Source organism: Trichechus manatus, unplaced genomic scaffold (genome assembly GCF_000243295.1).
Source record: "Trichechus manatus latirostris isolate Lorelei unplaced genomic scaffold, TriManLat1.0 scaffold00013, whole genome shotgun sequence".
Classification (NCBI taxonomy): domain Eukaryota; kingdom Metazoa; phylum Chordata; class Mammalia; order Sirenia; family Trichechidae; genus Trichechus; species Trichechus manatus.
Window position 1 is genome coordinate 21,595,466 of NW_004443949.1, and position 14,459 is coordinate 21,609,924.

At 39.3% G+C, this 14,459-nt stretch overlaps 1 long non-coding RNA gene across 1 annotated transcript in view; it reads left to right on the plus strand.

Moving 5' to 3' along the window:
- LOC111819608 (uncharacterized) overlaps nucleotides 1-14,139 on the plus strand; it is a 52,652-nt gene extending 38,513 nt beyond the window's left edge. Inside the window, exon 3 of the long non-coding RNA XR_002823186.1 lies at nucleotides 12,979-14,139. This is a non-coding gene — a long non-coding RNA (uncharacterized LOC111819608). The remainder of the gene's footprint in view (nucleotides 1-12,978) is intronic.
- Nucleotides 14,140-14,459: the final 320 nt, after the last annotated feature.

Below are 14,459 nucleotides of genomic sequence, written 5' to 3' on the forward strand. Positions count from 1 at the left end.
CTATTGTCATTGTAGAGCTCTGAAAGATCTAAGCAAGCATCTGGTCTAATCTCATTTTCAGAATGTAAAACTGCCTAAAGAGATTAAGTGTTAGCCTAAAATCACATCAAAGAAGAGCTATATCTATAATTATATCAATGAAGTTCTGTTCTGTTGTTTTTGTGTATAATGATTCTTTCATAGTTATTTTGTATTTTCATCTAGATTGTCAGTTCCTCAAGGGCCAGGGACCTATCTTTGTTTCTTCTAAGGATGCAAGTCCTTATAATAGATAACATATATCGATATAATTGATGAGAAAGCTCATTGATGAGTCAGATCTAAAATGGCTATTTAAGTATCATAGTGATTACCGCTATTTTTGTTCATACAGTGAGGACTGACAAGAGTTACACAAATTGTTGCTCTCTTACTGACTTGATGCAGATGTTGTCCAAATTTTGCCTTCTATGTAAGTAAAATTGAAACCATTACTGTGGTAAAATTCCATAGGGGCAATGAGTTTGGCAGTGAAATAGTGTTAGTAAAAGTAGATTTCTTCAAAAGGTAACAGGAACACCTAAAATATTACATATCGATCAATTTTATAAGCTTCGTTTTTTATTGAGAGCACAGGCAATCTCAAACTAGAAAGACCAACATAAGCACTCGAGATTAGGTAATGGGATGGAATTTTTTGTTACATTTTATATTGACTGTGAGGCTTTTTCTCTTCGTTTGCTGTTGAATGTACTATGCAACAATAATGTATATGTAAAATGTTTTCTTTGCATGTCAGTAATATAGATATACATTGTTATTTGCTATAGTCTGATAATAAGGCCTGTTAATAAGTTTAGCCAAAATCCAGATTTAATTGACATACTTCAAATTATTGCTGTTTATTCATTAGTAAGGTTATTTCCTGGCACCATTTTTCAAGATAAAAACATAACAAGGCTGACAGGCTTTTTTATTTAAAGGAATTTGAGTAACCTGTGCATGAAGTGAATAATTTTCTGGTAAGTCATTAATGTCTGTTCTGCTTCAAGGAGCAGAATTGCAATCAACAGCCCCTTTTTCCTCTTACCTTTTAAAAATGACAACTATTGTACCACAGCTTTCATAGGAAATATATTAAGCAGTTGTTCAATATTCTTTACTGAATTTGGCAACATATGTTCAACTGTTAAGGCATTTATTTGTGAGATTTCTACTGACTCATCAATTGGGTCATAGAATGAAAGACTGAATTGAAAATTGCTATAAGCAGTAATGAAAAAGTAACAGCATGGGTCGACTCTGACACTTGATGGGGAACAGAATATAATTTATTATGTGTCCTTCAAGGTTGTTTGTGTGTCTAGTTATGGCCTTATGAGTAACAGGCTTGAGGAGTCTGGAGGAGATTCTGTCACAGGTATGTCAATGATTGAGATAACTGGTGATAAGCAATAAGAATTAGGGATAAAAGCAACCCTCCCCCCCCACTTCCCCAACCCCACTCCCCACCCCACCCTCACAAATCTCATCATTTGCTAAGTTTGGCATTGGCTCTGGGAATGTTCAATCTGTCTTAATTTGCTAATGCCGCTTTGGCTAAGTGCTTTGCTGTTAACCGAAAGGTCAGTGGTTTTAGCCTCTCTGTGGGAGAAAGATGTGGCAGTCTGCTTCTGTAAAGATTACAGCCTTGGAAACCCTATGGGGCAGTTCTACTCTGTCCCATAGGGTCACTATGTGTTGGAATCAACTTGACAGCAATGAGTTTGGTTTGGTTTTTTGGTTTTCTGTAACAGAAATACCATAAATGAGTGACTTTAACAAATTTATTTTCTCACAGTTTGGTAGGCTGGAAGTCTGAATTCAGGGCATTGCCTCTTGGGGAAGGCTCTCTCTCTCTGTCCGCTCTGGAGGAAAATCCTTTTCTCAGCTTCTCTAGAGTTCTTTTTGGTGTTCCTTGGTTCCTTGGTGTTCTCCACATAGCATCTATCTTTCCTCTTTTGTGCTTGCATCTCTCTGTGCCTAACCTACTCTTTTTATATCTCAAAGGTGATCACCCTCCACTGATACGGCCTCATTAACATAACAAAGAAAACCCTATTCTCAAGTGGGATTGTGCCCACAGGTATAGAGGTTAGAATTCCAACACATATTTTGGGACACAATTCAATCCATAACATACACCAACGCTATTTAAAACAATTTTTTTTTTTTTTGCAATTGGCTTTATCAGCTATATTATTTTAAAGTCAGTGTATCAATAGAGTTAAATATTTTGTAGATATTTTGTAGTGAGCCAGGACAGTCTCTTAGAATGGGGGTGTTGCCTTCAAGTCTGTGGCCAGGGTGCATGGCCAGAGTCAGGCTGGTTCTTCAGACAAGACTATGAGGCAGCAGCTGCCATCATCCGTCACCAGGGAGACTGTGGGGCAGCTTTTTCTTGAGGCCACTTGCTTGGTGTCACTTATGTCATAGTGATGGAGGAAAAAAAACTGAAGCATCAACATTTTGGGAAATAGTCTGTAATAGTACATAATGAACCATGAAATAATATGCATTTCTTTCTAAGGAGGACAAAGTTTTTTAAGTTTCTTTTTTTTAGGCCACTAATTAGGTTACCCCTATAAGAAATTTCCATTGTAATTTATAAATGTAGTAGCATTATACAATGACACAAAAAAGTCGAGTTATAAATTTAAACTCTACTGGTCTAGATGAAAAGAGAAATTCAGGGACCAAGAGTGAGCCTACTAAAGGATCTTGTATGATTGAGCTAGTGAGTGAGGATCCTTTTAGACCCCTGTTTTTGCAGCACACTGGCAAAACTGATTGCTGGGATTTTTCTCTCAGGTTGATTTCCTATAATGGAAAGACCTTCTCATCCTTAAAATCTTCCTACTAAGGTGAATGTTTATTGCTGCTCCTTATTGTTGACCTGTTTTATTCTGCTCTGATTGCACCTATGGGCAGTTTCACACCACTTAATACTTAGCAGTAATTTCAGTGTTCCATGTCTATTCGTTTTGCTTCCCAAGTTAGACGTGTATCCTTGAAAATAGGGACTTGAGTCTTAGACAGTTTTTATATCCCCTACATCATTGGTTCTCAAACAACGGACTTCATTTACTACTTTATTTATTTAAGTCCTTAAAATTTGATGTGAATTCTTAGAAATATATAAATGTACCCATATCATCTAAAAAAAGAAGTCCTTTTTGAATCTACCATGTTGGCCCTAAGATTCTTTGACAGAATGATTGTTAGAACATGAAATAGATAATTGGCAAGTCACTGCTTTACAACACCTAGTGCAGCTCTTGGTCATATATTGGTATTGAAATGGTTAATAGATAGTTGCTTGTGAAAAGCCTGGTATTTTCACTTTCCTAATGTGATTCATAACTGGCTTACCAAAAAAAAAAAAAAAAACTTTCCTGTTATCTTAGTTTTTCTTGCTTCAAAATGAAGAAAGAAAGAAAGGAGCAGCAACAATAACAAAAATTCAAACCTTACTTCAAAAGCATTGTGCAGAAGGCCAGAATATTTTAAGATGCTAAATAAAATAATAGATAGCAGGTGGCCAGTTAAGTTCTACCAGCTGTAATCAAGACAAAGAGAACTTTATGGTCAAGGTTAGGGTGTTGTACATACTTCTGATGTGAATGGAAGCTTTGTAAAGCTGGGAAAAAGAATACAATATGACACTATATCTGTAGTATGATACTAAATGCTATAGTGAAAACTATAGTCATTTTTTTTTTAAATGGTAAGGAAAGGAGTTTACGTGCCTTAGAATAAATCCTTACTTCATTTTCCACTTTTTCTCCCTAGAAGTAACAATTTAAGAACTATTTTTTTAAAAGAATTAAGAGAAGATTGATGCTCAGAGTTAAAACAAAATTATTTGCAGATGCATAATTTGTTCTTAAAGTAATGACCTGTGTGTTCAGTTATTCTGTAATGTTCCTTTGGAAAGAGTAAGTAACATAATTTATCAATTTATTATTGAAACAATATTAGAAACACTGTGGCTCAGGGTTAAACTTGGTAGATACTTGATTTACCAAGTTACATAAATCAGAGTTGGCATAAGTAAAAAATAGACCGTCTGTGAATCAGTCAGGGTTGAAGTGTCCATAAGGACTTTGAGATCTCCTAGTGTTTTAAAAGAACTATAGTTTCCATGTTACTAGTATTTATATTGTAACTATCCAAGAATTCGATACATTTTTCTCATACCCTTTATGGAAAAGATTATGGCCTTGGAAACCCTGTGGAGCGGTTCTACTCTGTCCTGTAGGGTTGTTATGAGTTGGAATTGACTTGATGTCAACGGATTTGGTTTTGTTTTATGCCTCAGTGTCCTCATCTGGGAGCCCTGCTGGTGCAGTGGTTAAGCACTTGGCTGCTAACCAAAGGTCAACGGTTTGACTCCCCCAGCTGTTCCTTGGGGACCCTATGGGGCAGTTCTACTCTGTCCTATAGGGTCGCTATGAATCAGAATCGACTGGACTGCAATGAGTTTAATCTTTATCGAAGCAGACTGCCACACGTATTTCTCCCTCGGAGTGGCTGGTAGGTTTGGGTTTGAACAACCAATGATTCAGTTAGCAATTGAGCAATTTAACCACTGTGCCACCAGGGCTCCTTACCCTGAGGCATAGAGAGATTAAATAACTTGCCCCAGGTCACACAGCTAGCAAGAATTGCCACCAATATTCAAACCCAGACAGTCAGACTCCAAAGTCAACTAGGCTGCCTCCCACGCAAGGTTTATTTGATCTCTTAATGACCAAATATAATGATTTGTTTCCAGTTCTTCTGCTACTTAGCAGCTTGATATTACTTGACACTGTTGATTCGTCTCTTTTGAAACTCCTCTCTTGGCTTCTGTGATCATCAAGTCTTCTTGTTCTCTTGTCTGCTTTCTTCCTTTTTAGTGGGTTTTATTATACTGTTTACAATTTTTTGTTCCCTACTTTCAGTTATTTACCAAGGTTCTGTCCTGATTCTTCTTATGTATTTTCTCTATTTCCTTTGGAAATCTCTTAATCTATCATTGCTTTGTTTTAATTTCTCTCACATCTATCACTACTCGCAAACTCCCTCTAAGTTATTTTCTGCGAATCTCTCTCTTCTGAAATGTTTTATAGGTACTTTAAAGACAGCAGGAGCCCTGGTGGCACCAGTGGTCAAGTGTCTGGCTGCTAACCAAAGGTTGGCAGTTCAAATCCACCAGCCACTCCTTGGAATCCCTATGGGGTAGCTCTACTCTGTCCTATAAGGTTGCTATGAGTTAGAATCAACTCAACAGCAGTGGGTTTTTATTTTTTTTTTTTGTGGGTAAGTTTAAAGACAGCATGTTCCCCAAATTCATTATCCGCACTCTTCCTTCCCCTCCCAAATATGCTCTCCACTCTGTGTCTGCATCTCAGTCCACCTAACGTCACCACCTTCCTTCTCTCCGCCGGACTCGGCACCATGAAAGTTGTTTTCTAAAGCTCATTTTCTTTTATTTCTTGGATCCAGTCACTTATCAGGAGTTATAGACAGAGAAAATAGTTCAAGAAAAGGACAGCAGTATGAATGTTCTTGTCATGTTAGGGGAATGGCAAGTAGCCTAGGAGGTCAGAGGAAGAAAGGATGAAATAAGAAGAGATCAGATTCAGTGCAGTATATTGACCTTTGAACAGAAGGGGCCTGTGAGGCCAAAATGTGTCACTGATTCTCAGCACTAGGCTTCTTGTCTTTAGGGTGGCCAGACCGTGATGAATATATGGCATTCAGATCTGATCTTCACCCCTGCAGCTCGAGGATCTTAGTACTTCCAGAGACCAAGAAACTCTCAGATTTGAACTGACACCAATGAAAACACCTTTAGCCAGTCATGAGAACTAGAATTAAAAATTAAAGCTGGAGAGGGGATCATTTCTTTCCAGTACTCTGTCCCCTACCCCGGATACTTTCTAAAGCATCAAGCCACTTGGGAAGCTAATCTGGCCATTGGAATACCTTGTAAGCATGGAAGGAGAAAGTTAGGATAGAAAGTATCCTGGAGATGGAAAGAGTGGTTCCCCAGGGGCCTTTAGAGCTGTTGAATGAAGAATTATTACCTCCCCACAGCAAAGTCTAGTGGTCAACACCTACTTCTCCTGCACTGTGTCAGAAGCGCCTGTCGAAAGTTGTTGTTCTTTGGTTGTTAGGTGTCCTCGAGTCGGTTCTGACTCATAGCGACCCTGTGTACAACAGAATGAAACACTGCCGGATCCTGAGCTATCCTCATAATTGTTATGCTTGAGCTCATTGTTGCAGCCACTGTGTCAATCCATCTCACTGAGGGTCTTCCTCTTTTTCACTGACCATCTACTTTACCAAGCATGACATCCTTCTCCAGGGACTGATCCCTTCTTATAACTTGTCCAAAATATATGAGATGAAGTCTCACCATCCTAGCTTCTAAGGAGCATTCTAGCTGTGCTTCTTCCAAGATAGATTTGTTCATTCTTCTGGCAGTTTGTGGTATATTCAATATTCTTCACCAACACCATAATTCAAAGGTGTCAATTCTTCTTTGGTCTTCCTTATTCATTGTCCAACTTTCACGTGCATATGAGGTGATTAAAAATAAACATGGCTTGGGTCAGGCACACCTTAGTCCTTAAAGTGATATCTTTGCTTTTTAACACTTTAAGGAAATCCTTTGCTACCTCCTGAAATGGTTGAACGCTGAACAATTCTTTTGGGTACAGTGAATCTGTGTATTCCTTCCATCTTCTTTTGATGCTTCCTGCATCATTTAATATTTTCCTCGTAGAATCCTTCAATATTGAAATTCGAGGCTTGAATTTTTTCTTGAGTTCTTTCAATTTAAGAAATGCTGAGCATGATCTTTCCTTTCAGTTTTCTAACTCCAGATCTTTGCACATGTCATTATAATCCTTTACTTTGTCTTCTCAAGCCACCCTTTGAAAGCTTCCATTCAGCTTTTATTTCATCATTTCTTCCCTTCACTTTAGCTATTCTATGTTCAAGATCAAGTTTCAGAGTCTCTTCTGACATTCATTTTGGTCTTTTATTTCTTTCCTGTCTTTTTAATGACCTTTTGCTTTCTTCATGTATAATGTTCTTGATGTCATTCCACAATTTGTCTAGTCTTCAGTCATTAGTGTTTAATGCGTCAAATCTATTCTTGAGACGGTCTCTAAATTCAAGAAGGAATATACTCAGGGTCGTACATTTGACTCTTGTGGACTTGTTCTAATTTTCTTTAACTTCACCTTGAACTTGCATTTATGAGCAATTGATGGTTTGTTCCACAGTCAGCCCCTGGCCTTGTTCTGACTGATGACTGCTTTTCCATCGTCTCTTTCCAGAGATGTTGTCAGTTTGATTCCTGTGTATTCTATCCGGCAAGGTCCACATGTGTAGTCACCATTTATGTTGTTGCAAAAATGTATTTGCAATGAAGAAGTCTTGCAAAATTCTATCATGTGATCTCTGGCATCATTTCTATCCCCAAGGCCATATTTTCCAACTACTGTTCCTTCTTTTTTTCCAACTTTTGCATTCCAATCACCAATAATTATCAATGCATCTTGATTGCATTTGTCAAAGGTTACTTCTGTGAACTCTATTCCATTTCCTCAGTCTGGTCACCTCCTTTCATTGACACATTCTTAGGTAGGTTAATATCATTGATAAGCTAAAGGCAAGGAAACAATTCCTTGGTGTATGGGAAGCACTCCATCTCCTTTTATTGTAAATAAAGTCTTTCCTCAATTTTTAGGGGGTCAGGCAAATAAATGAAGCTTTAGGGAGTCAGAATAGGCAGTACTTTATCTTGAACAGAGAATTTATATTCCTCAGTCAAGGCAATGATCTGGCCAGGGCAGGGGCCTCCAGCTGGTCACATTGTGTGGACTTTGGTTGTGCCAAACTGTTAACAGGAGCCCTGGTGGTATAACTGTTAAGCGCTCAGCTGCTAACCTACACGGTTGGCGGTTCGAATCCACTCAGTGACTCCGCAAAACAAAGACTTGGAGATCTGCTCCTGTAAAGATTACAACCTAGAAAACCCTATGGAGCAGTTCTACTCTGTCACATGTGAGCACTATGAGTTGGAATCGACTTGAAGGCACCCAACAGTAACAGAAAGGGAATCTGAGCAAAACTGTGTCTGGAAAGTTGAATGAGAAAGAAGCTCAAAAGAAACAACTAGAGGAAAGCTCTGGTTTCTTTTTTCATTTTGTTTTTTAAGTAGGAAGGCAAAAAGTACCAGATAACCACAAAGGGAAAGGTTTCCTTTTTCTCTTGTTTGGCTGAGACAAGTGCGAGCACACCCCAGGAGAATGGCCCTGTGAAATGCTCTCTAGCCACTTACGTGGCAGTGGTGTTGTTAATTGCCGTAGAGTTTATTCCGAGTCATGATGACCTCACATGTGCCGAGTAGAGCTGCTCCATAGGGTTTTCAGGGCTTTTACCTTTTGGAAGCAGATCGCCAGTCCTGTCTTCCGAGGTACCTCTGGATAAGTTCTAACCACCAACTTTTCAGGTAGTAGTCAAGCTCTTAACCATTCGCATTACCCAGGCACACTTAGATAGTAGGTCAAAATTGGGAATTTTCTACCTTAAGATGGTTTCTTTTTATTTTGAGAAAGCCAGAGTAAGAACATATGTTCTCTAAAACTGCTCAGGAATGTGTCAGTTCATTTGGCTTCTCTTAGGAATCTGCCTTGTTTTAAAATTGAACAAATCTCCCTCTCACCATACAGATATAAACCATAGAACATTGTACTTGGTTGGCTCTGAGTAGTTCTCACTCTCCTCGAGTGTTTTAGGGGCTTACATCATGAAGATCAAAAACAGATTATACCTTTGTGATGGAAATATTGTAATATATGATTTTTTCTTTGTCTCTTTGTTTTGGTTTCCTCACTATGGTTACGTTATACTTAGTCTGTTTTATAAATTAAGAGTTGGCAATTTGTCAATGGAAAGAAATCATAAACTGCTAAAGAAAGGGAGGACAGTAAATAAAATGAATAAAACATAGAAATCTGAACATATGATGACCATATTTCCTGCATGAAAAATCAGTACATGTGGTCTGACCAGTGTGTATCAGACCCATTAAAAAAACCCATTGCCGTCAAGTTGATTCCTACTCATAGTGAACCTATAGGACAGAGTAGAACTGCCCCATAGGGTGTCTAAGGCTGTAATCATTACAGAAGCAGACTGCCACATCTTTCTCCCTTGGAGTGACTGGCGGGTTTGAATCACCAACCTTTCAGTTAGCAGCCAAGCACTTAACCACTGCTCCACCAGGGCTCTTTCTATCTGGAGACAGGAGCACCATATTTTTTACACCAAGAGTATTCCTGACAACTTGGCATGTATAGTTTCTAGTCCCATACAGGTCTTAAGTTAAGGAGTGCGTTTGGGCACCTCTCACTGCCAGCTGAAGGGGCACAACTGGATCTTTGGAGAGGATTAAACCCTTCAGCTATTACCTCAAGGGGGGTATTGGCAGAGAAAGGATACTTATTTCCCTATCCCTGCATGGCACAACGGTTAAGCACTCAGCTGCTAAGTGAAAGGTTGGCAGCTCAAAGCCACCCAGTGACTCTGAGGGACAAAGACCTGCCTAACTGTTCCTATAAAGATTACAGTCAAGAAAATCCTATGCAGCAGTTCTGTGCCACATGAGGTTGCTAGGAGCCAAAACCAACTTGATGGCATCTAACAATGACATTCCTGTGAAGCCATCATCAGGCTTACCAAACCAGTTACCACTGAGTCGACTCCAACTCATGGTGACCCCATGTGTGTCAGAGTAGAATTGTGCTCCATAGGGTTTTCAATGACTGATTTTTCTGAAGTAGATTGCCAGGTCTTTCTTCAGAAGCACCTCTGGGTGTACTTGAACTTCCAACCTTTTGGTTAGCAGCTGAGCATGTTAACCATTTGCACCACCCAGGGACTTCATTAGTAGGCTTAGAATAGTAAAACCTCTCACCAAATTTCAGCTGTTTGGGAGGATTAATGCAAAATTTCACCAAAGCAGCCACAAGGTCAGCAAAAACTCAAACCTGCATATCCTATTTCACATTAACTTTTATTATGCATTAAAAAGTTGATTAAAATCAGGCTTGCTTCCTTCTGCATCACTGTGCTCTTTACACTTGAAGGAGCTACACACTTAACTGCATTTGAATTATGGTGTTGGCGGAGAATATTGAGCATACCACAGACTGCCAGAAGAAGGAACTAATGTCTTGGAAGAAGTATAGCCAGAACCCTCCTTGGAAGTGAGGATGGCGAGACTTCATCTCACATACTTTGGATGTGTTATCAGGAGGGCCTAGTCCTCGGAAAAGGATATCATGCTTGGTAAAGTAGAAGGTCAGTGAAAAAGAGGAAGATCCTCAATAAGATGGATTGACACTGTGGCTGTAACAATGGGCTCAGACATAGCAAAGACTGTGAGAATGGCGCAGGACTGGGCAGTGTATTGTTCTGTCTACATAGGGTTGCTGTGAGTTGGAACTGACTCGACAGCACCTAACAACATACCCACTTAACAAGAAGCGTGTGTTTTCCTAAAAGCAGATTTCTCTTACCTATAGGCTCCCAGCCCTTTTCATGCTTTTACGTATCTGTGTACTTTTTTGTGTTCTGGTGTTTGGAAACATTTTTATAGACAATAAAAAGTATTTCCATAAAGAGTAATTTCATATAAGTGTTCTCTCTCTATTTTAGCTTTTATGACAACTTTTATCCTGTCCGTGCTCTCTCTGGGATAAAACTAGAGTGACAGTCAATGATTAAGAATAGTGTTTTAATATATATTATGTGCTCATATTTTTACTCTTTTTATTTGAAGCTATTACAAGCTGTTAAGACACACAAAAAACCATAGAAAACTAGGTAGATGGGAGGTTTAGGTTTTATGAACGTGAAGAAAAACGAGCTTTGGTGTTTTTTCTTTTAAACTGTCATCTGAAGTTCATTCCTAGGGGAACATACTGGTTTGAGGTTTTATTAGGTCTGGAAGTCATTCTGGAAGTGCCCGTTTCCTCATTCATTTCCCGATTCCATACCCTCCTCCGTGGTCAGAACACTGACGAAAAGAGAAGACAGCATTGCTCTATGGGGAGAAAAGTCTTCCCCTGTCCTTTGATCCTCGTCCTTCTGTTCCCGAATCCTCTTCAACAAGGAGCAAGCATCCTATCTCTGCCAGTTCAAATTATTATAGGCAAAGAGGAACATTAGCAATAAGATTCATAAGTTGTCCCAGGCTAAAGCCAGAAATTATAAAGTACATATTGTCTCCAGAGTAAGGAATTAATTTTACTTTTAACTCAAGCAAGCCCCTGAAAACTATCGTTAATAGGGAGGAAAAGATTCAATTCCCACATTACAAGATGTTCCTCAGCTACACCTTTTTATAGCCAAGAAATTTTACAGACTCCTTGTCTCTCCATCCCCTGCTCACTTTTCCACATTCCTGCAGAGGTTTGGGCTTCCAACCTCAAATATGACCATAAGCTGCACTTCTTGCCAGAGAGTAAATTGGTAGGTTGTTAAGTTCCTCCTCCATCTATTATCAAGTAGATGCATCTGGGAGCTCTGTTTTGTTAAGTAGCAATGTCTGGCCTTGTCTCAAAAAAACACTCTTTACTACACTCTAACAGCTGTGCTCAAAGGTAAGCAATCAATCATTTCTTCCTTATAAGGAGTTTTCACTTGTGTGTCAGCACCTATTGTACTCTCTTCAGACATTCCCCATAGAAACATTAGGACACAGCATCTCTTGATCTTCTTTCTACTTTACCACCTCTTGTCTTGCACCCTCATGAAGTTCCGTATGTAAAAATAGACCTTCTCATTGCCTCAGAGGGTAGACTAATACATACCAAGAACTTTGAGAATTTTAGCTAAATGTCACAATGTAAAATTCAAACCAGTAATAGGACTAAAGAACAAGAGGCTCTGGACTCAGGTTGCTTGAGTTTGAATCTTGGCTTTGCTGCTCATATTACCTGTACACCTTGGGGAAGTTATTTAATATCTTTTTCTCTCAAAGCCTCAGCTGTAAACTGGGAGTACAAATAGTGTTTACCTAATAAGGTTGTTGTAAGCACTGCATGAGATATACATATAAGATTTTTAGAACAGTCTTTGAAATGTTTTAGCCATTATTTTAAGGTTACCCATCTTCTACCTATTGCCACCTCTTCTTCTCCCATTTCCCTCCTTGACCACATGTTCTGTGTCTTCAGAGTGTTATGGATTGAATTGTGTCTCCTTCCCCCCACCCCACTGAGAAGATATGTTGAAATTCTAACTCCTGTGCCGGTAAAATTGACCCTGTCTGCAAACATGGTTTTTCTTTTGTTACGCTAATATGGTCATATCAGAGTAGAACCAACCAACTAAACAGCTGCCCTTGAGTTGATTCCAACTCATGGTGACTCCATGTGTTTCAGAGTAGAACTGCACTCTGCAGTGGGTCTTAAACCAAATCCTGTCTGAGTGGTGGCTTATAAAAACAGTAGAATAGACACAGAGACCCACACAGGGAAAGATGCCATGTGAAGATCCATCTACAAGCCAAGAAATGCCAAGAAAAGCTCAGGGCTACCAGAAGCTGAAAAAGACAAGGAAGGATCTATCTCTAAGGGCTACTGAGCATAGCCCTGCTCATGCCTTGAATTTGGACTCCTAACCTCCAAAACTGTAAGACAATAAATTCTGGTTCTTTAAAGCCACCTACTTGGGGTATTTTTGTTGCACAGTAGTTATTACTGTGCTGGTCTCCATATATGCTTGATAAAAATGCTCTGTGCTCTGGACCTACCCTTCTTCTTGCTCACAGATGAAAACCTTGTCAAACTGGCCCTCTACTTACGGTAAAATAAAGTAATTCATCCTAAGATGGCAATGACTGAAAACATCTATGCATATTCTTTTGTCTCTGTCTTTGTATTTTAACAGGGAACATAGTCTTCATCCAAAGGCATGGATTGCTAAGGTGGCAGACTCGAAGAGGAGATATATTTTCATCTGTTGTTCATTGTTGTTGTTAGCTGCCATCAAGTCGGCTCCAACTCCTGGCCAACTTATGTACAACAAAACAAAAGGTTGCCCTGTCCTGTGCCATCTTCATGATTGTTGATATGTTTAAGACCATCGCTGTGCCCATTATGTCAATCTCTCTCAGTGAGGGCTTCCCTCATTTTAGCTAACCCTCTACTTTGCCAAACATGATGGGTGGTGTCAGGATATTTCTTACATACTTCAAGTTATACATAGAAGGCAGAGATCAACTCTAGCTGCTTAAGGCCTAATAATTAGCTTCCTTACCTGTTTAAAACTTACCATCATCATTATTTGAATAAGAAGAACTCCTGTTATTTGAGCAACTTGCTTCGCATTTTACTCAGGTTATATTAATCCTAAAAATCTCTGCAAGGTATTACTGTACCCCTTTTAGAGATAAGAGAACAAAGGCTCAGAGACATTAAGTGACATGCCCAAAGGTACATGAGTGGTTAAGTATAGGAGCTTGGATGATAATTCAGGCTTGTCTGTTTCCAAAGGCAGTGTTCTAATCACTGCACACTACAGAAATATAACTGACAGACACCTGGTTTATGTCATTCCTCCTTCTAGTGTCAGCCCCAGGAGAGCAGACTCAGTGTGTGACTCTTCTTGGGATCACCCTAAGTTCCTAGCACAGTGCTTTGAACATAATATGGTCTTGATACATGTTGGAGGGAGGAATAAACGGATGTGTGAATGCATCAGTCAAGTCTGTATCTTCCTCAAGGGATGAGATGTCACCAATGATGGTTGGCTGGTTTGTTTGTTGTCATGCCATGGCCTTAGAAGTATTAGGGAAGTAAAACACCACATCCACTCTTCACAGGCCATCTCAGCAATGTCAGTAAGTTAGAAAAACCAGGTATCTGAATCATATTCGTTTGCCCCTTCCCTTATGCAAACAAAACTGCCTATAATGTCAAACATCACCACGAGTCTGGGATACCAGACAATTATATGGTTAATATGACCAAGAAGAACTATTGTTGTTATTGTTGTATACCATCGAGTCAATTCCAACTCATAGTGGCCCCATAGGATAGAGTAGAACTGCCCCATAGGGTTTCCAAGGAGTGGCTGGTGGATTCGAACTGCAGACCTTTAGGTTAACAGCCGAGCTCTTAGAGCTCTTAACCACTGTGCCACCAGGACTCCTTAGAAGAATTTCAGTGCTGTAAAATTTAAGTCCTCATACCCACTTTAGGAAATTTAAATATCTGACTTAGGCAGCCCCCATTTCCAAATTAACTGATACCTGTCAGATTCTCATCTCTTTTTTGCTTTACCTGGCCAGGTATAGATGGTGTAACCTACTGTTGTAGTTAGCTAGTGCCGCTATAACAGAAATACCACAAGTGGATGGCTTTAACAAA